This window comes from Magnolia sinica, chromosome 5 (genome assembly GCF_029962835.1).
Source record: "Magnolia sinica isolate HGM2019 chromosome 5, MsV1, whole genome shotgun sequence".
In the NCBI taxonomy this organism is placed as follows: domain Eukaryota; kingdom Viridiplantae; phylum Streptophyta; class Magnoliopsida; order Magnoliales; family Magnoliaceae; genus Magnolia; species Magnolia sinica.
In genome coordinates, this window is record NC_080577.1 from 24,124,453 (window position 1) to 24,152,207 (window position 27,755).

The window sequence follows — 27,755 nt, forward strand, 5'->3', positions numbered from 1 at the left end:
TATTCTATTTCTTATATTTCTCTGATTTTTATTTATTTTTTCTTTATTACCAATCTTTCTTTCCTGTTTCTTTTCTTCATTCTTATTTTATTTTTTAATTCTCTCCAGTTTCGAGCTAAGGAAACGAGTTTCAAAGGTTCTCCATATTCGCTTGTGCTCTTTCTTTCTTTCTTTCTTTTTTCTTTTTTCCTTTCTCATTGCATTACCTAAGGGGACAAAATGCAGAAATGGTCAGATAATCCCAACCGTCCATCATCTCTAACCTAATTTGACTGGACCCACAGAGAAGAAGGGGTGATTCTAAGTCTATAACCATTGATTTCTGTAGCTGATTGGTGAACATTGAAACAATTATCTTCTACAGTCCGCAGTCACACACATACACATTGGCAGCCAGAGTCATCCATGTTGGATCTAATACGGAGATAAAAGCAGAAAATCGAAATATTATAGACAAGAAATAATAGGAATATTATCTAGAGAGTTGAGGCATACTATAGTTATTGTACTAAAGATAGATTTGCCGGCACAAGGAAGATCCTTACTGCACTGCATTAGGTCCCAACAACTCTTCTCCTGGGATACAACAGCTCTCTTAGACAATGAACGGCTCTGCCCAAGTTTGCTCTTTTTGATTTGCCCGAAGAAGATTGCAGATTAAAAAAAAACCAAAGAGAAGAAGGAGATAGATCTTGTGTTTGGAATAGAAGGACCGGAAGCCTTTATAAAGGGACTAATTAGAGCCGTTGCACTTTAAGCACGTGTGGTTGGTGCAATAATGACATGTCCGTGCATGACGGCTCGTTAATTATTGTGTTAGTGCATAGTGGCTCTCTGCCCATGACGTCACGTATGCAGAGAAAGAAAAAGAGCCCAAGTCAAAGGCACACCACACCACACCACAGACCGTGGCCGCCCCCGCGTGCGCATGTGTGAAGTTGCACCCATGGCATACTTTTGGTTCTCAATACAAACAACAAGTGAATGATTCTAATATAAATACCTTCTCTTCTCATCCCCTTTCTATGTAGGACTAAACCAACACCAAAATCACAAGACTAGGAAAAAACTGTTTTTCCTATTTTAATTCCAGTTTTTTTCTAACAATCCTCAACAATTTAAAATTAGGAAAAACGGTGAAGATAGTCGAGAAGAAAACCAATTGGGCAAATCAATGAAACAAAGTGCTTCAATAGAGATATCTTAAAGATTTGAAACTTGCTTGCTGTAAACATGCTTGGTTTGTCGGATGATAGTAACATAGAGTTATGAAAAGCAACTTGAATTTCTTAAGCCAACATATTACGATCATGTACTTTATCTCAATTTCATAGGCACTCTAGAGAATGTCCCAATTCTTATGGGAAGCGACTCCACTTCAACACTCATATAGGTGAGCCTATCAGGGATGTACTTGCAGCTAGACATCCCACTGTATCACAGTTATGAAACTCATTAAGGACAGTCTAACCTTCATCGCTACAGGTTATAGCACCACCACATCATGGGAATGGGGTTCTCAATTTATTCATATGCAATGTCGATATCAAATCACTTCAAAATAACTTGCTGTTCCTAATTGATTTCATTGATTTGCCCAATTGGTTTTCTCTTCGACTATCTTTATTATTTTTAAAAAGAGGGATTGCTAGGAAAGCAAAGGGTTTAAAAAATGGGAAAAACCTATTTAATCATTTATTTTGTATTGTTGGTTTGTTCCCTTATTTTTGGTGTTAGCTTTAGTCCTACATTGGAAAGAAGATAGGAAGAAAAAGCCTGTATATAAAAATATTATTTGTATTTGGAACTAAGAGTATGCCATGTGAGTAACATCGCACACGCGCATGCAGGCCATGGCTGTAGTCACGATTGTGGCAAGGTGCGATGCCATGCAATGTCTTTGATTTGGATACTTTTGATTTCTTTGCACAGATGACGTCACACGTATGCACGCTTGGGCAGAGAGCCGCCATGCACTGACACAAATAATTAATAAGTTGTCATGCACTGACATGTCATCAATGCGCCACCTGCATATGCCTCAAGTCCTGTGGCTCTACTTAATCTCTTTATAAAGGCATTTCATTTCCCAGTTACACAAACAAAAAACATTCTTCTTCTTCTCCTCTCTCTGGTTTTCTCTCTTTGCATTCTTCCTTTGGGCAAGTCAGAAAGAACAAGTTTGAATTCATGTGGTTGAGATTGCGTGCACACCTGATCTAAGCCGTTCATCATGGAGGAGAGTTGTTGTATCCTAAGGGCAAAGCTGCTGAGATCCAATGCATTGAGGATCTTTCTTATGGGGGCAAATATGTCTTTAAGATGGAGACTGTAACATGCCTCAACTCTCTAGATAATTTTTTCATTATTTCTTGTTTGTGATATATCAATTTTCTGCTATATTGCTTTATCAGAACCAACACAAGTTTCGACCCATGGCTCATCTAGAATAGAAACCAGAAAATGCAATGTCCCAATAATTGGATGATGTCTACACCTGGGTTCTGATGGGACGACCCATGCTGGATATCCCGAGCCAAGACATTGGTAGAACGAACACGATTGAACACGATCTAGGAGTAATTGTAGGATTACAATTGACCTGCACCTTGTGTATGTTTAAAGCTCAAGGGAAGCTTCTAGATATCGGAATTCCTTCTTGAACTATGTTTGGATGACAAATTGAATTGTAATATTCGATAGAGAGCAAATGCCAGATTGTAGCTACCTTACCATTTGTAATGGGAAGTAGCACTCAAATTGTGGTTGCATTCCTTTCGAGTCTAACTTGAAACAGAAGCAACTGCAGTTTGGAGCTCATCTCTCAGTACCAATGCTAGGGAAGTTAATTTCAGTTTCCGTCATTTTCGCTCTATTGAACTTTAGTTGTTATTTCAATTCAATAGCACATCCAAACTCAGCCTAGAAGGGTAAGATTTTATTTTGCCCATTCTTGTATTAATTATTGAATCATTGATAATTGAGAAGACTGCTTGCATGGATTGATTACTACTTGCTGGCATGTGCTACCTCGTCGTTTGTATTCTCTGGCCCAAAAAATCAGGCGAACAAGCTGACAATCATGAGTTGGGTTACACGTTGGCCCATGATCAATATACAAGTGTGGCCTACCTGATGAGTAGGTCACACTTGAGTAGGTACATGCGGGCACAATGGGGCTTGCCTGATGAAGGGTCTGAATATTGTACAAGTCTCAGTCTAGCATATGTACCTGTGAGCACGATTCAAACAATACTCAGGTGAGTAGCATTTGCATTCCTCAATCTGCAACTCCATTTGCCTTTTTGAAGTTGTTGTGTAAAGAAATGCTTAACTGTCTGCATCTATCAAGAATCTCCTCCATAAGTTGTTATTCTCCTCCATTTCTTTTCTATATTCATCATCACAGCCATATTTCATATTCTATGATAGGAATTATGGATGCACTGTTACCCAAGATAGGCAATCTTTTGGATTAGCCTCATCAAACAATGTAACCAAGAGAGTACACCTTGTCTTATCATCCAATTGTTCTTTATTTATGTCAAAGTTATTTTTCTTTTTAAAATTTCTCGAGCGCTTTCTACTGCTATGGAAAATACAAATTGGTGTTTGTGTGTTTTGGAAGATATTGGTTCATTAATAAAGTGGGTGCATGTCTGTATGAGGGATGCTAATATGTAGCTTGTGTAATAGAAATCATATGCAGCTCTATCTTCACAGTATGCAGCAAACTTGTGCGAGGATCGTGCCAGTTGATCTAGTTGGCCACCTCACAGATGGACTATAGGCCGAAATCACGGTGATTGGACAACTCTGACCATTGAGTTGTTGTCAGTTTTGATGGTTGAATATGAACACTCGCTGAGATGGCTACTGCAATCCAATCCCCTTGCTCCTGTGATTTGCCTATCCACATAGTAGGTGACATGTTTGAGACATGTACTATGAGGAGGGAGCTGAATGCAACTTCTACAATGCGAACTGCATATAGCAATTGTCCTTCTGTAAACATTTAGGAAGGGTTTCCTGTTAATGTTTTATTAGAGTTTTCATTAGTCCGCGTTGTTCTAATCAGAAGATTACGTTCGTGAAAAGATTAGCCCCTGTAAGGGTATTCTATCTAACACTGCTGCAGTTGGTATCTTAATTCTATAACTTGAAAAGACAGACTTCCGTGAAAACTAATATTGGTCCAGGTTCAAGTGGAACAAAAACAGCTATGAAAACATGATTGCAATAATTAGAATAAATAGAATACTAAATAATAATAATTATTTTGTCATACTTTTTTTTTAATCTTCTTGACCAAAAAGTTTTACGAGGACCGTCAACTGGATCTGCCGTAGGATGAAGCTATATCCTTTGGGTTGTGTGGGCCAAATCCACAGAGTAATATTTTTGATATTGTGATTTGGTCAGACCCCATCGGATCAACAACTCGAGTCACCCCAACGATTCACCCCTGACTCGGGTCAGTTGGGACAATTCATCCCCTACTCGGGCCAGTCGTGACTCAAATCTACACTGGACAAGTCAGTCCAACTACTGTATCTGGATCTGGTTCCATCAAGCTTCCTCTTACTATGCACTTGTCCTCAGTTTTACATGTACCCAGCTTCCCACTCAATCCATAATCTGTCAGCTTTCTTAGATGATGCTGCTAATGATCTCTATTAATAAATATGATTTCTATTACTATATTTCTTATTAGAGATCATAATTTCGCATACATAATTTTGATTGACTAAAATGAGATGAACTCATTTTCAGGCATCTAAACATGCCTTAGAATTAATGACCAACTATTGGAAGTAGCCAACGAATCTCTTTGGCACGACAAATTTCAGCTGATCATTCTCTAACTGGGAGGTGGATTTTCATTCTTTAACTTGGGAACGTGTGTTAAAATACATTGTTTTATGAGTTATAAAGGTACTTCTTATTTTAGTCATAATAGTCCAATCACTTGTTGTCCAGGGTTAATTATGTTACACTCTGTTATGCAAGTTGTGGATGTATGTGTGTTTCGCTTCTTAGTTGAATGAAAAGCTAGATTTGATACTTCATTTGCCGCCAATATTCTTGTTCATTTGCTTCATAGAGGGAGTTTGAGTTTGCCTTTAGCAACCAATAAATCTAAGGGGATTGCACTCATACAGATACTCTTTGCATCTTATACTGTAGTTATTAGATGGAAATGGAGACAGAAATGTTATTCACAAAATAAAATACTAAATGGAAATTATTAAAAATTGTCAAAGAAGAAGAAATGCATAAAAGAGAAACAGATTTCTATATTCATTGAGACTATTCTTTCTTTGACTGAGAGGAAAGAAATTTCTGCTTGATGATTCTTTATCTTTATCCTTACTACATGAAGAATTTAGTGAGATGGAAATCGTCTGTTTGAGTATCAACTTATCTATTATATTAGTAGCCTTCATTTTCTTCACAAGATCAGGATGCTTGGAGATCTTCCAGAAAGTGTGTGCATGAAAAGCCTATTATTTTCAATTTAAATAGGAATGCGAACCAATTTAGTCTAATAAGGTAGTTTTGGACTATTTATGATATAAGATATGTCCATGACTTTGTTACATAATGGACAGATCTAATAGACGTACTCTTTAAGGAAATTACATTTGGCCAGTTCTTTGTTCACGGAATAGTCATCTTCTCATTATTGTTGTCAACAGGAAGACTCTTAATGTCATCCCTTTTTTTTTTGGTTTTTTTCATGATGTGATTTCCCTTTGATTCAAACATGTTAACAAATCTATATGCTAGTTGGGAGAGTTAGGTTTATCTTTATATGGAGTTACATATTGCTACCCAAAAATACCAAAAGACCATTTTGTTGTACTTAATATACCGTCTCCCCTCTCTCCCAATCAATTATTAGATGCATTATTTAGTTCTAAACCAATCACATTTGCCTGGTTGAGATAACCACATCATTCAAGGCCATCACGGACAATCTGGTTTTTGGGATTAAGAGAACATTAAAGCAAGAAAGCATCTTAAATCTCATTCGGTGGGTACATTTCTTCTTGGAGAAAAGTGAAACATTTTTTGACAAGCCTTTTCTTTGTTTTGGTTTTCCTCTTTAATAAAATGTTAGGAGATTTTTTTTTTTTTTTTTTTTTTTGGTGTGGCTCATAAACTAATTACTATTTTAGTTCTGAAATCCAATTCATTACACCAATAGCATCGTTGCATGTTTAAGTTTACATGCTTAATGCTACTCTTCTCTGTTATACTGAAAAACCGAGTATAAACAATGTATGCTATTTGAACGTCAATATGTCATACATTTTTGCTTGCACAAGATGAGAGGCATGTGGCTAGAATGCACTAATTCCATTTATTTTCTCTTCATTGTTCAATTGTCATCATATGACAAAGTAAAAATACATGATCCTGTCGTTTTTTTTAGGGCCCTTTATCTGTTGAACATCGGAAAGTTGTCTTAGTTAGCTTGCAAAACCTCTTCATCCATAACAGTGGATCCATTGGAGGTAATGGCTCACAGAACTTTATCTTTACTAGTACAATGGATTAAATTTTTTTTTTAATCCCTTTTTTTTATTTTTTATTTTTTATTTATAAAGCTCCATCCAATACATCATATTCATGAAATATGAGATGGTTAACTAGAATTTTTCATATGTGGGAGTACGGAATTAAAATGTACCTCAAGGTCCTCAACACCATTTAGATACGTAAGATTTGTAATTCTTGAGAATCCATTGGAGGGCAAGTTTGATGCTAGTAGCCATGGACATTCCAACTCCAACAACATATATTTAAGTTATTGTAGTTATAAATATGTTTAGTTCCAACTTTGCCTCTGGTTGTGCACTCATCATCTTACTGCTTTATGCTTGTGATGTGTTCCTAGCCTTAAAATTTTGTCCTAGTTGTGCCTCTAGTAACTTTGAAGCAATTAGTGTGCTCAAAGCAAGCTCATTTGGCATGAATGCTGGAGAACTTAATTGTTTGTGAACTTCCCTTTTTGCACAATGTGCAATGGCTAGGCTAAAGTGCAGAGTGGCCTTGGCCTTACCCTCCGTGTGGGGAAACCGACCCTGTATCTGTGAGATAAAATTATAGAACGTGTGGAGAGGAAGATCTCCCTTGGGAAAAGTAAGCTCATCTCTCTTAGAAGCTGAATCACATTGATCAAGTCTTCTCTTTCTAATACGTCTCTCTATTATACGTCCCATTTTCATTGTCCTAAATCAGTTCTTCTCCGGATTGATAAACTTTAGAGGGAATTCCTTTGGCAAGGGGGTTCGTCCTTCGGAAAATTCCCGCTTCTTAAATGGAGGTATGTTCTCCTTTCTCGAAGAGAGGGGGGGGGGGGGGGGTGGGTGATGAGGTTCTTTGTTTGGCCTTAACGGGTTAAATCATCCTTTCTCTGAAAAAGGGATTGCTCAAAGTGGCCTGAAGGTTTTAGATGGCATGGGCTTTGCATTGGGTGACGGGGAGAATCATATTCTAGGAGGATATCTAGTGTGGAGGTTTCTCCCTTAGATCTTCCTTTATGGCTTTGGCTTTCCTCCATCCTATTGTAGATATTTTTGTGGCTTATTGTTTCTCTGGCCTCGGTAAGGGAGGGGTTTGACTTCCTTTGAATTTATCATATTATGAGAAATCCACCCCCTTCCATCCATTTTCCATAACATTTTAGGGCATGGCCCCAAAGATGGATTAGACTCGAATCTCGGGTGTGCCCCATGCTGGAAACGGTGGGTTGACACCCGCTGTTGAAATCTTTCTAGGTCCTACCATGATGTTTATTTGTTGCCAATTTGGGGGTGGGCTCACTGACCGTGGGACCCAACATGATGTATGTACTTTATCTATATCATCCACCCATTCTGGAGATCATTTCAGGACGACGGTCCCACCACAACGTGCAACATGCCCACGCTGTCCAATCTATTGGCCTTCTGTCTCGGTTGTAGGGGTTTGTGCCCACCCCTAGAGGTGAAGATTCCTTGGCATGGAGTCTTGCTAGTTCAGATATCTTCTCGACGCGATCTTTCTACAACATTATTTCTGAGCATGCTTCATCCCTTAGCTGCTGTCGTTCAGGTGTTGTTTGGTCCTATGGGGCTCCCTCAAAGATAGCGGCCTTTGCGTGGTTGGTTGGGAAGAATTATGTCCTAACGGTCGATAACCTCCGGAAAAGGGGCATGATCCTGCCAAACATGTGTCTGATGTGCCTCGAAGAAGCAAAATCGATCGATCGATCGTCTTTTTCTCCACTGCCCGTTCGTTTCAGATATCCGGTCTCATGTTCTCGTGTTGGCGAAAGTCTTGTTGGTGATGCCTCCCTCTATTGATGGGCTCTTCTGTTAGTGGCATGGTAGAGATGGGGGGATCCTTGGCATTAAAAAAAGTGGAGGATTGTTTTCTTAGCTGTTCTCTCAACCATTTGGGCCAAAAGAAACAACCACTGTTTTTATAATAAAAAATGTCTCCTCGGTTGGGGTGTTCAACTCGGTCTTGTTGTTTTTCAAGGATTGGGCGTCTTGAGAGGCCTAGCATTGGGTTTTTTCCAGCCGAGGGGCTATGCTTGTTGTATCTTATTTTTTTAAAATTCTGATTCCTTTGTTGTTTTTTCGCTTTGCCTAATAATTGCTTCATCTTTAGAGAGAGAGAGAGTGTGTGTGTGTGTGTGTGTACCGGTTCACTTCTTGCTTTTCCTTGCAACCAACTACTTCAGCATGATTGTACCACTTTTGCTCTAGTGGTGATCAACATTTGTGAGCTTTGGTGCCAACTTGGGTGCCTTGTGTTTATTACCTGGTATGAGGGATCTTGTCTATTGGTGCTCAGTGGCCTCATTTGGCACTGCATGTTCTAGACATCAGCTATTTGCAATTCCACTTCGTGGGTAGAGGCATGCATGTTATGGTGTCATGTATATATACAAGATCCCTCATACCAAAAAAATGTATGGTGTCCTAAGGGAGCATGAAAATATAAATACAAAACAGTCATGTAATTGTGTACATGTGAATTCCCTGCTATTTCAAGCAGCCAACCGCTCAAGCAGACCTTTCACGTTTGTGGTTGCTTAGTGGTTTGCCTAGAAATTTCCCCTCCATGATCCTACATTACTTGCTCGCCCCTTGGAGACATGCATGTTATAGTTGGTATGGTGGTTAATAGTGGGGGAGACCATGTTGGTGTGAGTGGTGTCAATGCGAGTGATGCAGGACATGAAAGTTAAACATGATATGCAAGATTTCAGGCTTTAGATCATGCAAATTTAGAAACAATCACAAAAATTCCACATCCCACATAAGATCAAGCATTCAACAAGGGGAATCTACAGGGTCCAAGCCTACACATGTTAGGGCTGGATCAATTAAAAATTATAGACCAAACAATGCTCAAAGGAGAGTAGATTCATCCACTCTTGCTAAGGATTATTCCTCAATCCAAGGGATTCACATGTTTCAATTCGGGAAAGCCTAAGGTTTGCAAAAGTGGAATAGAACTTGAAATTTATGAATATTTAAGGTTAGAGTTAGGGATTTAAGGCGAGAGTGGAGAGGATTAGAGGAGAGAGAGAACCTGAAAATAGTCCACACGTGTGGACAACAATCTGGCCCAGACGCATGTGCGTGGGATCCTGTCCGCGCGTGTGGGGCCCACGAACCCAAAAAGGGACAGCTTGGGGTTGGTCGGCTAGGGGTGGGCCACCCACACACCAAGTTTTAGGCCGATCGAGCGTCTGGCCTGTGCACGGTGCTCTGCCGAAGTTTCAGCCTTCAAATGTACTGACAAAGTAAGATCTAGAGGCAAGGTTATGGCAACAACTGTAACACCCCGAACTTTTCAATACCCAAGTATTGAAAGTCCTCGGGTGTTACCATGAAGTTTAACTTGATACGTACATGTGTACGACACCAACCTAGCTATCCTGACCTTGCACCCATTCCCCGACACGAATCTATCCATTGGGAATGATCTCCATTTATGGATCAAGCCATCTAACCATTGAATTTCAAAACAAGGTCATTCGTCATGTGATTTGACGTAAGAACTTTCCCTTAAACAGAATAACGAAGAAACTCCCTATCCATAATGATTTAGATATATGTTCTTTTGTAAGAATTGCTTAGAAACATACTTATAACCATGTGGGGCCATTAGATTTTCCAAAACTCACAGATCAACAATAATTACGAAAACGCCATTGACCTATACCCCTAATCACTCCAAAAACCCACTTTGTGATCACCCATTCACAAAACTGACCATAAATCCACCCATATGCATGGTTAGAGTGCTAACCATAAAACTTCCTTATTTTTAACAAGTCACTTGACCATCCATCAGGTTTGGATCCGCCAAATGGGCCATCTGAATATCAGGATGAATCGGTCATTATGAAGATCTTCAGGTTTAAGTCCAAACTACCTGGTAACTTGTCAATCAGAGGAGTACAAATATTATTTTGAAATTTTGAAATATATTAGCCATTAAAAGAACATCTTATTCATCCTCGAGAGATCGGGACCCAAACTGGATCACAGGAAAGAGCACGAAAAATGATGCATGTTCGCCAAATTTCAAGACATTCAGACAACACATTTTGACCTAACGGGCGTCGGATGCCTATTGAGAAATGGATAACGAATTTGTAAATAGTGAATGCCACTACATGCCACCATTGATGCTTGATCGGATAGTATGGCCCACCCGATCAATAGATCTGCCCTATTTTTGGACCTTAATCCTAGCAGGGCATGTTAAACATAATGAACAGAGCGGATCGTACAACTACAAGTAGTAAAGTGGACTTCACATAAAATAACTCAATTCATTCAAATTTTCACAGCAAGCTACGTGCATGGGGTTTAACGGTGAGTGTTGGTTGCTATTGGACACACTGTACGACTTACTTGACTAACCAAATCGTCTCATATTTGACCCCATGTCCTAACATAGCGATACAAAAGTGGTGAATGGCATGGATTCTCTGAAAGATCATCATAGGTGGACCCCACCTATTTTGAGTAACAACATGGTTTCACGTTAGTTTTAACGGTGGGTTTATCCCACATGCTTTTGCAACGTATGGCCCACCTAGTACTTGGATATGTTTCATATTTTGGCCCCTTGGCTCTTGCCAACCGTTGACGCTCAATCCTGGGATGATCCAACCATTAGATTGTCAGAAACCCACCATTGGGAGTAAAAGTTTAGGTGTATGGCCCACTTACAAGTTAGGTCGGACCCATTCTCGAGATCATAGCCTTATATAAGTAAATGAACCTAGTGAACGGAGTGAATCTCATCTAAACATCTCTGTGGGCCCCCGAAAACAAACGAAGGGAATCTATCCCTGACCGTCCGTTCTATAATGGAAGGCGAACAGACCGCTGAAGTTATGGGGAGAGCCGTGTCGGTTGGATTTCCAACGTGCAGACGCCAGCTCTCTCTCTCAAGCCAAGAATAGCCAAACAGGGAGAACTTACAAGCCGCATTTATCCGTTTTGAGAAAAAACAGAGGCAGCCACCGACGGTCATTGCCTAGGGATTTGCAGAGTCTATCCCAGCCGCTGGACCCTTCCTCTCCCTGCCTATAAATGGGGAGGTTCAACCCTCCCAAACTCCACACAGAAGAGAAGTGAGAAAGGAAGGAAGCAAGGAGAGAAAACAGAGAGAGAGAAGACAGAGAAGGAAGGTGAGCTCGGCTCGCACTGTCCCCACTCAGTCCGTGAGAACGGACCGAACCGAGTCAGTGTAAGTCTGCAGCCACACCACTCCTGTGGAAAGAGAAAGAAAAGAGAGAGAGAGTGGGCGTGAGCACACCGTCCGGCCAAGTAAAAACGTCCCACTCTCTGATCCCTTCCTTCTTCCATTTTCTTCTTCATTTTTGTGCAGTTATTATTTATGTGGGTGGCCACGTTTGGGACCGGAAAGCAGGCCATAAATGGGGCTGTGATAGGCCTTTGAATGGGTGTCCAATCTCAGCTAAAACCAGGCCTGAAAACAGGCTAAAAGTCAGGCCGAAATCACGTTAAACCCGGCCGTTTCTGAGGCTGAAAGCGGGACAGGAAATGTCCCTGTCGAGCTCTAGTTGGGGCTAGAACTAGCCTCACAAGCAGGCCATGCAAAGGAGCTGTCTCTCAGCCCAAGAAGAAGCTGAAAAATGGCCTCAAACAGTCCCAGGCAGTGGGTCGTATGCAACGTGAAATGGGCCCTATTTCAAAGGTAGCTATTGGGCCTCACCAAACAAAAAAACAAACCAGGTGGGCTGCACACCCATCACATGGGCCCAGTGCACGTGTGGCATCCAAGGGCCACCTGCCGTATGTATTTTATTCCACGCCGTTCATCCGTGGCCCCAGCAGCAGGACGGCTGCTGTATTGACGTTACCAAGTTACGTGGGTCTGACTGGGGTATGTGTTATTCAACACTCCCATCGATTTTGCTGTCTCCACCGTCCATCCCATTTCCCGCCTCATTTTAGTCGTTGACCCGAAAAATGAAGCTAGCCCAACTCTCTGGTAGGCCACACTAGCAGAAAGACTAATTTAATAGTGGTAAATCATTAGGGCTGCCGTGATATTTCTGTGCATCAAGACATATCAATATTGGACTCATTGGACCTATCCTGAGCCTGGAACCGTACCGTCAGAGTAGATCCTCCTGAGGTGGGCCCCACCTATCAAAAACCATCAAATAAATAAATAAATAAATAAATAAATACTGAACATTCACGTTGTGGGTGTAAACGTCCAGAGGACACTGCCTCCTTGTGCTTGAAATTTTGGCTAGGACCATAGTCCCACCACAGGGCCTACCATGTGGTGTGTTGAACATCAACACCGTCCATCTGATGGGTTCCCTTTATATATGGGGTGCCCCCAAAAATCAGCCATACATAGAGCTCGGGTGGCCCACACCATCTACAATCTTGTGAAGACACGTTAAACCATATAAAAGCACTTGCTGGGGTCCAGCTGAGATTTGGATGCACCTGAAACTTGGTTTGACCCCTTAAACTAGCGGGACACACTTAATGGATGGGTTGGATTTGTGAACCACAACTTGGTGAGCCAAACAAATGATTATAAATACTGTAATGGCCGATTATAGTATATATTATCATGATTGAATCCACTATTGATACATGATAACTATTGTTATTATCATTAGTATTACGATAATAATTACGGTTATTAAACACAACTAACCATTAGCAGATTATTCATGCTAATAGTAGTGCTTACAAACAAAACTATCATTATTACATATTAGTAATTTAATTATTATTCTTTGGTACAATCATTAATAGTAGATCATACCATTACTAGCATTATAATGATTATTATTAATAATTAGCTGACGTTAATTATAACACTAATGTTAATAATTACTCTTCAATTATTAAAATTATCACACGCCAACTACAATCCAAATCCTAAAAACCTATCGTAGACCTAAATTCTAGGACAAAAACCTAGTTCTACATTAAAACCCTAAAACTAAGGTAATCCAAACCCTAGGTTAAGACCTTGACCTAAAATAGCGTGTAAAGCTTGAATCTAACGGTATAACTTTACAATTCATGATAGGGTTTGACTCTAAGGAAAACATGCATTCTCTAGCAACATGGGTAAGCGGTTCAAAATATAAGGTGATGATTCTTCCCCTTGAGCTTTCCATCTTCTCATTAGCTTAAGTTATAGTTTTTATTTAAATTCATAATTGATATCTCCCTTTATAATCACATTTGTTAGCTGGCGGAAATTGAATTACTGTATTACATGCTTATGATTATCCTGTATAATTGCTCATGCTTGTGGATTCCTTTTTGTGGATTGCTTATGGAACTTAAACTGTTACATTAGTGGAAAATTTCCACATATGAATGTACACCCATACTTGGGATATAACTTAACTAGTTGTGATCGTAATGGACCTTCGACTTCATGGTTATTGAGTGGTGGTCTAGATGGATCATTGATGTGGGCCTACCATCCAAGGTTGTTATGTCCAATGGTTTTTAAGGATGGTCTTTTATCACATGATTTTGATATTTACTCTATGTGGCTCGTTTTGATACTCACCCTATGTGGTTTTGTTTTGATATTTTCTATATATAGGATCAATGTTTTATACTATGTAACCATGCGATGGTAAACCCCATATGTTGTAATATGATTGACCACTAGTCGACGGTGTTCCATTAAACATCCTAAGGTGGTAATCTCATGGGCCGGGGATGGTGGTAATAGGACACTATGCCCGAGCCGTCGGCCTACGCTGGGCTATACGCTCCCCATAGTGACCTTGAGCTTATTTAAATTGGCTGATTGTAACTGAACTAATAATAGTTTGGCTAATCATGTATTCATAGCATATTGGCGATGACGGGTGGCTATTCTAAATGCTGTAGCACGTGCCCTAGAGTTGTTGGGATATCGTTTCGCTAGCTCCCAGACCACCGACTATCGACCCCTATTTTGACTGGATGATTTTCCCAGGTCGATGATTTGCATGGGCGACGAGCCCAAGTTCGACTGGATGTGCATCCCCAGGTCGATGTGCATTCACGCATCCATGCATTTAAAAAGATTGCATCATATATTGTCTTGATTTCCTTGTTGTTTTATAACTATGCTTACCTAATGCGGCGGTGTGTAATCTTGAGGGGAATTCACATTGAGCTGGCCACTCATCCATCAAATATATAATCGTACAGGTAGAACAGGTGACCCAGATAATGTATATGTTCAGACTTGATGAGGAGCTGTGCACGGGTGCCATGGATGTATGGCCGTATTGTTAAGAGGAGCTGTGTGGTCATGCGACTTACATTTATATGCTTTCTGTTATTTCTTATGTATGCAAATCTTGTAATCGTTAATGTTGAGACATTGGTTTGTATAAGTCATTATGGGCTGATATTTAAATGATAATGAAATTTCCCTTACGTTGATTTGTCCACTCTACGCTCATCTGCTTACTCTGATGAAAGATAAAAGAAAAATATATACTCGACTTTGACTATCCTTTAAGGTTAACACTCGGGTTTTTGGGAAACGGGTCGTGTGCTCGGGTCCTGAAAACACGGGGCGTTACAGGGGGGAGGGTGTATTTGATGATGAGATGGCTGTGGGAGATGATGAATATTGAGGGTAGGAGGTGGGGGCGATTTGGGATGAGTATGGCTTTGCATCATGGCAATAAGCCCTTCGAAGAAGGGAGGGTTTTACATCCAATTAGATTTCCACAACTCAGAGAATTAAAAAAGCAGGAAAATGTAAAATTTTATTCATAATCTTCAATGAAAAAAAACCTACAAGGGATTGCTTACTTATAAGAAAACTATATACCCTAAAAGCTGCACCAGGTGCGCACACTATTACTTAGAGACGAAGTAACAAAAATAACAATTAATCAATACAATCAAAACCGTTCATGATGTTCCTAATAATGATAATAAGCAAAACTTAAAGTCTTAGATCATTTAGGGTAGTGGGCCACGATCATGAGATCCAATGGTGGGATCCTCATGATGTCGGGTCCACTCCAATGAACCATAGTACAACCCTCTAACTTCAAGGACCTCCATGGATGTCGTCATCGATTCAGATTGATGGTGGGGCCTTCCTCCTTACGTACGTGCGTAGGAGGGGTGTGCGTGTGCGCGTGATGTCCCCATCAACTTTCCTTGGCTACGAAGATTTCGCCACTGGCGAAATAAAACTCTTGAACCTCTCCAAGATGTTAGGATCAATTCGTTGAAGCTCCTTAGTGAGCCACGTACTATCTGAAGCTTGGCTTGACTTACATTTAACCAGGTACTTTTGAAACCCGCCGTCCGACGTTGATACTATTTGATGGTCCAAAATACCCTCTATCTCCTCTCTGGGCGTGGGAAGGGTAGGTATAGGAGGTAGAGGCTGGGAAGAAGGGTCGAGAAGAGGCCATGGATCAAGGGAAAGGTATGGGGAATCAGGATGGATAGGCGAAAGGCTGTACAATGTATCAGGGGTCCCCTGAAATGCAATTAGATCTTTCACATTAAATGTGGAACTAATTCCCATGGAAGGTGGAAGATCTATCACATACGCATTGAGACCGTTTCGTTTTATAATTTTGAATGGTCAAGCGCTACGTGTGTGTAATTTACGAACGACTCCCCAGGGGTACCGCTCTGGCCTGATGCGAACCATCACAGAGTTTCCTACATTGAATTCCTTGAAACGTTTATGTTGGTTTGCAAAAAAATTGTACTATTCATTACTAGTAGTGATTTTTCTCCTGATTTCTTGATGTAATGAATGAATGTGATGTGCAAAGGACTCTGCAGACTCTGATGGCCTATGAGACTGACATAGGGACAAGATCAATAGGCTTCCTAGGTTTATAACTAATAACGACTTCAAAAGGACCTAAACCTATGGACCTATTGATAGAACTATTAAATGCAAACTCGGATATAGGTAGTGCGGTGTCCCATGTCGTGGTGTGCTCCCTCACTAAACATCCGAGTAAACTCCCTAGGCTCCTATTGACCACCTTAGTTTGGCCATCGGTCTGAGGGTGGTAGGCAAAAGAAAATTGAAGCCTAGTATTCATCATATGCTATAGTGTCTTCCAAAAATAACTCATGAATCACATGTCACGGCCAGACACTATGGTTTTTGGTATCTCGTGAAGTTTGACAACCTTACTAAAGAACAACTTGGCAAGATGAGATGCGTCAGAGGTATTAGAACAAGGAATGAAGTGGGCCATTTTAGAAAAACGGTCCACGGCAACAAATATGAAATCGTGTTTCTGAATAGTCTTGGGGAGCCCAAGCACGAAATCTATACTGATGTCCTGCCAAGGGATGAATGAAACTGGCAAAGGTGTGTATAATCCCGTATTTTGCCTTTTCTGCTTTGTCGGTTGACAAGTACGACATTGTCCTATAATTTTGGTCACATCTTGCTTGAGGCTTGGCTAATAGAACCTATCCTCCACTAGGGCAATGGTCTTGTTTCGATAAAAATGACCCGCGACCCCTCCTGAATGTGATTCCTAGACAAGGAAATCGCGGAGGGAGGTGTGCGGTATGCACAAGCGATCACTCTTAAACAAATATCCGTCTAAAATCAAGTAATCACTGTGAGCTCTTGACGGACTCTCTAACAACGACGCGTACACAACTCTAAAATCTGGGCACTCAAAATAGTCCTCTTTGACATGCTCGAGGCCCATGACTTTGACACTTATGGAATTGAGTAACACGACTTGACGACTCAATGCGTTGACAGACTTATTCTTTACACCGGTCTTATGCTCAAGTACAAAAGTGTACTCTTGAAGGAATTGAACTCACATGGTGTGCCTAGGGTTTAATTTCTTTTGAGAGTTCAGATATCTTTAGGCCTCGTGATCTGAGAATAAGACGAATGCTTGCGGTAATAGATAATGACGCCAGTGGCTCAGTGATTGCACTACCGCATAGAGTTCTTTGTCATAGGTAGAGTATTTTTGCTTCACCTCATTCAGTTTCTCACTAAAAAAGGTAACAGGGTGCCCTTCCTGACTAAGTACTCTTATGCCGATTCCTGACGTGTCGTATGCGATATCAAAAACTTTCGAAAAATTCGGAAGTCACGTGACTGGAGCTTCGGTTATCCTGACCTTTATCTCCTTGAAGGCTTTCGAGGCTGCCTTTGTCCATTGAAACTCTCCCTTTTTAATGCAATTCATGATGGGAGCGATAATGGAACTGAAGCCTCGAATGAACTGCCTATAGAAGGTGGCCAAGCCGTGAAAGCTGCGTATCTCGTGAATATTGTGGGGTTCAGGCCAATAGACAATGGCTTTGACCTTCTCGGGATCCGCTGACACAACTTTAGCTGACACAACAAAACTTAAGAAGATAACACTACTAGACATAAATGCACACATCTTTAGGTTGGCGTGCAATTTCTCGGCTCTAAGGATCCCACAAAATTGCTTCAAATGGTTGAGGTATTGTTCCTTAGTCATGCTATAAATCAGGATATCATCTAAGTAGACGACCAGGAACTTCCTCATGAAAGGCCTCAACACTTGGGTCATCACACGCATGAAAGTACTTGGGGCATTAGTCAGTCCAAAAGGCATGATTAGCCACTCGTATAGCCTATCCTTTGTCTTGAAGGCCATCTTCTACTCATTACTAGGGCGTACACGGATTTGGTAATAACCACTTTTGAGGTCAATTTTGGAGAAGATAGTAGCATTAGCCATCATATCCAACATGTCATCAAGACGCTATATGGGAAACCAATACTTGACTGTGATTTTGTTGATGACCCTATTATCAATACACATCCTCCATATAACATCCTTCTTAGGTGTAAGAAGGGCAGGTACGACACGAGCTCGTGCTCTTTTGAATGAAACCCTTTTCTAGGAGCTCATCAATCTGTCTTTTCAACTTTGCATGCTCCTTTAGGTTCATTCTGTAATGAGGGAGGTTTGGTAGAGTCGCCCCAGGGACTAAATCAATGACATGTTGTATATCCCTTATAGGGGGAAGCTCATTTGGTAGATCCTTAGGAAAGATATCAGGGAACTCATTCACTATCGAAATGGCCTCAATGGGTAACTCTACACTAGCCTTTGGTGCACTCTCCCTAACCACAAGGGCGTACACCATTGAGTTCGATTCAGTCTCTTGCTCAAAGTCTTTGGTATTTAGAATATGGAGAGGCTTAGACTTGGACTTCGACTCCTTCAATTCCTTCGAGCCACTCACACCACTCTTTGTGGTGGACTCCTTTTCAGTCATGTTCTTGGGCAGAAGTGGATTTAGCTTGACTATCTTGCCCTCAAACTAGAATGTACACACATTTGAACGACCAAATATGGTGACATCTCTATCATAGAGCCAGAGCCTATCCAAAATAATATGGCCAACATCCATGGGAACAACATCGCATCAAAGTGTGTCTTTATATGATCCAAACTGAATGGGAACAAGCCAATGGTGCGAGACTGGAATGAAAGTCTCATCAAACTAAGACACTCTATAGGGTTGAGGATGGGCTTAAAGCTTCAAGTCCAAATAGCTCACAGTGCTAGCTGATGCCACATTGGCACAACTACCACTATCCATGATCATCTTGAAACTTTTATCACCACATTTTGCATAAGTATAGAAGATCGTGTTGCGGCACCAATTGTCGGTATTCTTTGCTTGGGCAAAGGTGCAACTCACTACTGCCAGGGTCGCAGACTCTTGTGCTCCCTCTTCCTTATCACTAGGGTCTCTACTGGCTCATACTCTTCCTCCTTATCGTCACTTTCCGAGGGCACTACTTCTACTTGCCCATCAATAAGGAGCACCTTGGTGCCCTCTTTCGTGCCGCACTGGTAGGCAAAGTGACTAAACCCCTGACATCTAAAACACCTAGTTGTATCACTTCTGCGCGAGTTAGATGCGACAATTCCTTTACCCTTATCATCCTTGGGCCTAGACTGAGAACTACTGGAAGGTTTGTTTTGATATCCAGTATTAGGCTTAGCCCCAGAAGGGTTGGCCTTAGCGCTAGAATCGTAAAACTCAAACTGCCTTCCCATAGATGCTTTGAGGTATTGCTCAACCTCCAACATTACTTGATACAACTGTTCAAGAGTGTCTATGTCCTTGGCGAGCAACTCTCTCCTAATGTCAGAACAGAGGCCCGTCTTAAATCGAGTAAGAGTGAGTACGGGATCCTTATCAACTTCACACCGGGTCAAGTACTCTTTGAACTTTTCAATGTATTCCGCCACACTCATGGAACCTTGTCGAAGAGACTGCCATTTCTCAACCAACCTCAAGTGATAAGAGAAAGGGAAATACTTTTCCTTAAGAGTTTCTTTCATTTCTTTTCAATGGACTATTGTGGCTCCCTCGACCTTTCTTTCCTTCGCTCCACAGTAGCCCAAAACCTCTTTGCTTGGCCCACAAGCTTTATCTTGGTGAATCAGACCCGACGAGCATCCGACATGTCATACCACTCAAAATAGTGGTCCATATCCGCCAACTAATCTAGAAAAGCTTTAGGGTCCAAGTGGCCATCAAACGTAGGGGCATCTACTCTAACTCTCTTGAAGAGTTGCGCATCTGGGTCATAATGATCATGATGTCCTTCAGAGGTGGGTGCACGGGTGCACACCCATGATCGTTTCTTTGGCCACCTTCATTCCTTGGTCTATCCTCTTGACCACCTGCTTGCGATTGAGCATCTTCCTCAATGGTGGTTTTTAGTTGGGTAACGCGCACATTAAGCTGATCCAAGCGTTGGTCAATACGTTGTTCCAAGCGCCTACCCAAAGACTCAAACTGCTGGGTTAGGTCATTCACGGATTCTTGCAATTGCTACATGTTTAGTGTAGGGTACAAACCAAAACCATGACTAATACGCGTGGGCATACAATCACTCACTCAAAGATCCTCTAATGCAATTATATGCATCCAAATGAGACTAAATGATCCTATAAGACTCTATATGAGGGAAACTACACAACACTACTAAAATTCCAGCAACATAACTGGCTAAATTATTTGTTAACAGAAAATTCAGCCATGAAAATTGGGGATTTTCTGACAACAAAAAATTCAGCAGTCCATGTTGTGAATGATGGGTCCTAAACAGCCCCATATGATGAGACTTGATGCAAAATAGACGTGAATAAACTAAACCCTAAACATGCAATGTATTCCCCTATGAAAACCCTAAGCTCTGACACCAAATTTGATGCAGGACATGAAAGTTAAACATGATATGCAAGATTTCAGGCTTTAGATCATACTAATTTAGAAACAATCACAAAAATTCTACATCCCACATAAGATCAAGCATTCAACAAGGGAAATCTACGAGGGTCCAAGCCTTCACATGTTAAGGCTGGATCAATTAAAAATTATATACCAAACAATGCTTAAAGGAGAGTAGATTCATCCACTCTTGCAGAGGATTATTCTCTAATCCATGGGATTCACATGTTTCAATTCGGGAAAGCCTAGGGTTTGCAAAAGTGGAATAGAACTTAGAATTTAGGAATATCTAGGGTTAGGGTTAGGGATTTAAGGCGAGAGCAGAGAGGATTAGAGGAGAGAGAGAACCTGAAAATAGTCCACACATGTGGACATCAATCTAGCCCAGACGCATGTGCGTGGGATCCTGCCCGCACGTGTGTGGGGCTCATGAACCCAAAAAGGGACAACTTGGGTTAGTTGGCCAAGGGTGGGCCACCCACACACCAAGTTTCAGGCTGATCGGGCGTCCGGTCTGTGCACGGTGCTCCGCCGAAGTTTCAGCCCTCCTGGAGGGCCTAATTCTGCAAATCTGTTGTAAAGGAAGGATCGGTTGCAAAAGGGGGTGGATTTGATGATGGGATGACTGTGGGAGATGATGAATATTGAGGGTAGGAGGTGGGGGCGATTTGCGACGGGTGTAGCTTTGCACCACGGTAGTTAGCATTTTGAAGAAGGGAGAGTCTTGCACCCGATTAGATTTCCACAACTTAGAGAATTAGAGAAGCAGGAAAACGCAGAATTTTATTCATAATCTTGAAAAAAAACCTACAAGGGGTTGCCTATTTATAAGAAAACCCTATACCCTAAAAGTCATGCGATGTGCGCACACTATTTCTTGGAGACGAAGTAACAAAAATAACAATTAATCAATGCAATAAAAACTGTTCATGATGTTCCTAATAACGATAACAAGCAAAACTCAAAGTCCTAGATCATTTAGGGTAGTGGGCCATGATCATGAGATCCAATGGTGGGATCCTCATGATGATCGGGTCCACTCCAATGAACCATAACACAACCCTCTAACTTTGAGGCCCTCCATGGATGTCATCATCGATACAGATCGATGGTGGAGCCTTCCTTCTCCTTACGTATGTGCGTAAGGGGGCATACGTGTGTGCGTGGTGTCCCCATCAGTGAGCCTCTGCCATGGCTGGTTCTAGGAGCATAGGTAAAAGAGGAACGCTGATGTGATGGGGACATCATGCACACACGCACGCTCCCCACCCTAAGCACGTCTTCAAGGAGGAGAGGAGGAGGAAGGCCCCACTATCAATCTGGATCGACGACGATATCTACGGAGGACCTCTTAGTTAGGGGGCCATGCTATGGAGTATTGGAGTGGACCCGATCATCATATGAATTTACCATTAGATCTCATGATCGTGGCCCACTACCCTAGATGATTTAGGATTTTGAGTTTTGGTTATTATCGTTATTAGAAACCTCGTGAACGGTTTTGATTGCGTTGATGAGTTGTTATTATTATTATTATTTTTTTACTTCGCCTCTAAGTAAGAGTGTACGCACATGGTGCAACTTTTAGGGTTTAAGGTTTTCTTATAAATAGGCAACCTCGTGTAGGTATTTTTTTTTTCCATTGAAGTTTGTGAATGAAATTTTGCATTTTTTCTTCTATATTCCTCGGAGTTGAAGAAGCTAATTGGGTGTGAAACTCTCCCTTTCTCGAAGGGCTAATTATCGTGGTACGGAGCCGCAACTATCCCAAACCGTCCCCACCTCCTACACCCCACATCCATCATCTCCCACAACTATCCCATCTTCAAATCTACCCATTTTTGTATTCAAGTTTTCCTTTACAGCAGATTTTCAGATTTTGGCCCTCCAGGGGGGTTGAAACTTTGGTGGAGCACCACGCACAAATCGGACAGCGGATTGACATGAGATTTGGTGTGTGAGTGGGCCACCCTTGGCCAACCACACCGACCACACCTTAGGTGGCCGTTTCCAGTTTCGTGGGCCCCACACACGTGCAGACAGGAACCCACGCATGTGCGTCTGGGCCAAACTGCTGTCCACACGTGTGGACTGTCTCAGGTTCTTCTCTCTTCTCTCTTGCCTTAAATCCCTAACCCTAACCCTAGATAATCCTAAATTCCAAGTTCTTTCCCACTTTTGCAAACCCTAGACTTTCCCCGAATTGAAACATGATGAATCTCTTGAATTGGGGAAAAATCCTTTGCAAGAGTGGATGAATCGACACTCCTTTGGGCATTGTTTGGTTTATAATTTTATTTGATGCAGCCTAACGGGTATAGGCTTGGACCCCCATAGATTCCCCTTGTTGAATGTTTGATCGTATGTGAGACGTGAAATTTTGTGATTGTTTAAAATTGGTATGATCTAAAGCTTGAAATCTTGCATGTCATATTTAATTTCATGTCCTGCATCATGATATATGGCGGATAGCCAATCATAAATTTTTATTTTTTTACCAATTTGCCATTGGAAGCCAACCCCAAATTCCTGGGAGAAAGGTGAGATGATGATGATGAGTGACGATGAAGATGACTGCATGATATATGCTTCTCTCTTCAGATGTTTCCCCACTTCCATTGGAGAAAAAGAGGATGGTGATTCTTTGTCCAAAGAATGTCTTTAGATCATCTCTTACAATTGGATATTCCTTTTCTCACCATTGAAGTTTCATATTTTATATGGAGCCCAACTCTACATATTATTTAAATTCATAAAGGCATGTTACCTATCAAGGAAAAGAATGGAAATGAGCTGTGGCAGAGGAATAAGCTGATTCTTTTTTAGAAGAAAATGCTGTAGTTGAATGAGAATCCAGAAAAGAACATGACCATATTCCTATAAGTAATCTGTTATCCTATTTCGAGCATGCCCTTTTTTGTCTTATTTCACATCTTTTCTATGCTATGTAAAGGTTTTTCTTTCATCCAAGGCAAAGCAAAGCAGCACTCAGCTTACCTCAACCGTTTTGTCTAGAACTTTCCTTGTGCGAGAGCAGACTGGTTCCTGGAGGTATACCTGCAGTGTTTTGCCCTTGGTCTCTGAGTTACCAAACTTTAGATACACTTTTCATCTAATAGAAACAGCAAAGAAATTAATTCTTCCATGTCCCATTGAGGATCATTTTTGGTACATGGAAATGGTTTTGCTTGAAACTAATAATATTTTAGTTTAATCTACTATACTGCAGTCTGTCATTTCATATTGTGTGATTCCTCACTAGAAAATATACTCCAAATCTCTAATATTCATCTGTGACATTTTCGATGATGGTGATGCCCTTTTTATTTCTAAATTTTCTAATATTGTTCTTTAGCTGGCAATGGCTATTATAATGATGGTGATGATTGTTCTACTCCTATACTGTCATGCATGTTTATTTGGATGTTCACTGTTTCTTTTTAGTAGAGTTTGAATGATCGCTCTTTGATGTAGAATTCCCCAAAGTCATGTTTTTATGTGGTACAGATCTACATGAATCTTTTAGCATCACTGGAGCTTGGATTCCCGAGCAGGTGTGTTTCTTGCTGCACCATAATAATTTATTTACATATGATTTTTTTATGACATGGTTTCTCAACTCCTGAATCTTGGTCAACTGCATCTCCCACTTGGTTCTTCTGTTGGGTTGGTCCTATGTGCATGAATCCAGCTGTTTCGAGCTGGGTTTAGAGGCACGTGGATTGGGCTTGGGCCGATATTTCCGGCCCAATTTTGTATATTTATTTATTTATTTTTGAGGTTGGTGATGGCCCATAGCTCATTGGTATGTGGTTTGGCTTGAGCTTGCCCTTAGGCCTAATAGGTTGACCTAGTCTGCACTGCTTATCGAACACCATTGGCCGAGTATTTGCCTGGCTGGCCCAGACCAATCTCTTAACTCTGGTAGTCCTCTCATGGACTGGACATGGATGTGTTTCGGCCTGACCCATTCCCGAGCAATTGCTTCTCCGTTCTTCCATGCATGTTCCAAAAGTTTTCAAACAAAGCTGTTTTACTTGGGTTGGATTTCTCATATGCCTGTTCGAGTCTGCTAGCATTTACTTCTGTTGGTTTCTCTTCTTTCTCATAGTCTTCCACTTCTGTTAATGGTGCACAACTGTCCAATCTTGAAATAGCCATATCTTTAATAACCGAAACAGGACAAAGAAAACCATGCATTGTTAGGATTTGCAGTTGTTAGTCAGATTCTATGGCAAGTTCTTTGCCCGTGTTTTTCTTTCCTTGTGAAAACATTGCATTTCCTGAATGCTGCTTACCAAGGATGCAGCTTAACTTCATGATTACAAAGTTCCATATCCAAATATTATCCTAATGCAGTGATGGGAAGAAAATGTTTGAATTCGATGCTGTATGATGAAACATCACTCCCCCATTTTCGAAATGAACATTTAGTTAAGCTTAAAGAGACAAAATTTTCAACCTGTAGTGCATGAATTAGTGGAAAGAGACGAGCTTTCCTGCGATTGCAATGACTAATGTTTCATCTCTAAACTGCTTTTTTCAGGTATGGATTATCTGTAGAGACTATGGTGTCATCTGCATCTGTAGAGAAGGGAAAGACGTTGAGAAGATCATCTCTGCATGAGATTTTATATGAAAATAAGGTGAGTTAAACAAAAATGCCTTGATAGGCCTTCTGGTTTTAACAATTTACTTTGAGAAACAGCTAAGATGCCATTTGGAAAAGGGTGCAAATGCATCCTATGTAACTGGAACTGAATTTATATTGAAAGCAGCACTTGGTTTCGCAAGTATGGAATCTCCATTCTGCATTGAGCGTAATGGAGAAAGTATGTGAAACAGGTGCCAAAGAGCAAGCGCTCTTGTTTCTTCTAATAGAAGAAAGGTCCAAGGTATTCCGCAGTAACGGTGGCTGTAATGGCCACCACCATTACCTTTATGATATGGGCTATAACAGCTATTACGGTCTCTCTCTCTCTATCAATTACAAAAAAATTCAAAAAATGTATCGGCCCCATAACGGGCCGTTATGGCCTTTACAGGGGCGTAATGGGCCGTTACAGGAGCTATAATGGCTGTATGGGTCATTTTTTTTCATAATGGCCGTTACAACATACCATGAGAAAGGAGCAGAATGGCCATTCCGCTCAATGCAAATATAGTAACTTCCAAGCACGGTCCAACTTTTTAAAAAGGGTCACGATCCCATGGTCTGGACATTATCTTAAGTCATGATAGTGTGGGCCCACTGTGATTTCTACACGACATACTGTTCTGTCCATCAGGTGCACCGCTCAAGTTCACCCTGGATTGCAAAATACAGCCTCATCAGACACTGTAGGTGAGCCACACCTGAGGGAACGAAAAAATCATGCCTAAAACCTCCAAATTCATTTGGTGTGGCCCACCTGAGTTTTAGAATGGTCTGATTTTTGGTGTCCCTTCATCCTTGTGGGGGCACCCCTGACGAATGTATTGGATGGCACATGCACAACAGGGCCCCACATAACAGTCTGGAAGGCTATATTATTGGTTCCCACCCATCTACACACAGAACCAAACAAAAAATAGTAAGTAAATAAATAAATAAATCTGTTCCATGTGGTGTGGCCCACCAGAGTTTCTGATTGGGCTAATTTCAGCCTGATGACATAGCATTGAAGAGCACACCTCATGGACGGGTGGATGTTCAGGACCTTGTTCTACCTCTTGAGTGAAGTGCACACACATTTTCATTTCAAAGTAACGCAAAGCAGTGGACGAACTGGTACTGAACCAAATCAGTTTGACAGGAGTTAGATAAATTATATGCAGTTTGATAGCAAAACGTTGAATTCTCTTTATTTGGATTTGCAGTCAATTCTGATCCGCTCATCTTGATCAGTAACATGTAAGACAGGAACAATCCCCGCCGTGTGTTTGTCATTGCAGGGAATGCATAATGCAAGGATTGTCTGTGAAATATCTGACTGCAGATGAAATCATCGATTACATTGGCGAGCAGTGGCTCTATTTCGACACGGGCACCAGATTTTTAAATTATGGTATTTTTAATACTTAAACTGTCCACTGAAAATAATAAATTATGGATGTTTTAGCATATATATGGTTTTATGCATGCTTATTACTTAGTACATGAACATTTTTCTTATGGACGCATGCAAGTCTGTGTTTCTGATGTGTGATGTGTTTTTGCAGGAGCTATGGAGTTCTGATGGAATGCAGCGCTAGCATTACAGTCCCAGTGCCCACTCTTAGATGGTGCATATGTGATTGATCTAGGCCCTTCATTAGGTAGTGCACACTGTAAAGGTTGGTTGTCCTTGTAAGTATCACATGGTGGTAAAACTTGGCTGATTCATTCACTTGGTGGGCCAAAGCTATATGTGGGGTCAGATAGATGGTCTTCCATTAATTTACAGTGTGGCCTATGTGATTGTTGGTCATCCAATGGGCTTTGAAGGCCTGGTTTTTCTGGGAAGTGAATTGTAATTTGTTCCCCTGGCCACAGGAAGTTACCATGGTAGGAAGTTTGTGGGGCCCACAGATGCCTGCGATAAATCCAAAAATTAGGCATATCCAAAACTGAGGTGGGCCACATGACACGAAACAGCAGGGATATTGAACGCCCACCATTGGAAACTTTATGGGGGGCCACAAGTTTTGAATCAGGATGATATTTGTGCCTAAATTTTTATCCGAGTGGTAATAACCATATGAACGGTTTGGATGTCATATAAACATCATGGTTGGCTCCAGGAAATTTTCAATGGTGGACATTTTTGTTCTCACTGTTTCATGTCGTGTGGTCCACCTGAGCTTTGAATCTGCCTGATTTCTGGCCTCATGTCCTATTGTGATCTTGAGAGAATGATGGATGGAGTGGATTTGTCACGGGCATTTCTGTGGGCCCCATGTAGCTTCCAACCACAGGAGCTTCCTGTGGCTGGGGGGGCACAG

The 27,755-nt window shown here is 41.1% G+C and overlaps 1 long non-coding RNA gene across 3 annotated transcripts; it reads left to right on the plus strand.

Annotated features, from left to right (window-relative positions):
- Positions 1-27,226, plus strand: LOC131245783 (uncharacterized). 3 transcript variants are annotated; one of them, XR_009170984.1, is made up of 6 exons: positions 1-136; positions 6,440-6,521; positions 24,267-24,346; positions 25,339-25,438; positions 26,652-26,839; positions 26,994-27,226. It is a non-coding gene; the product is annotated as an uncharacterized LOC131245783 (long non-coding RNA). The 3 variants fall into 3 exon arrangements; XR_009170983.1 differs by lacking the exon at positions 1-136 and adding an exon at positions 3,037-3,260; XR_009170985.1 differs by lacking the exons at positions 1-136; positions 6,440-6,521 and adding an exon at positions 23,625-23,843.
- The last annotated feature ends 529 nt before the right edge of the window (positions 27,227-27,755 follow it).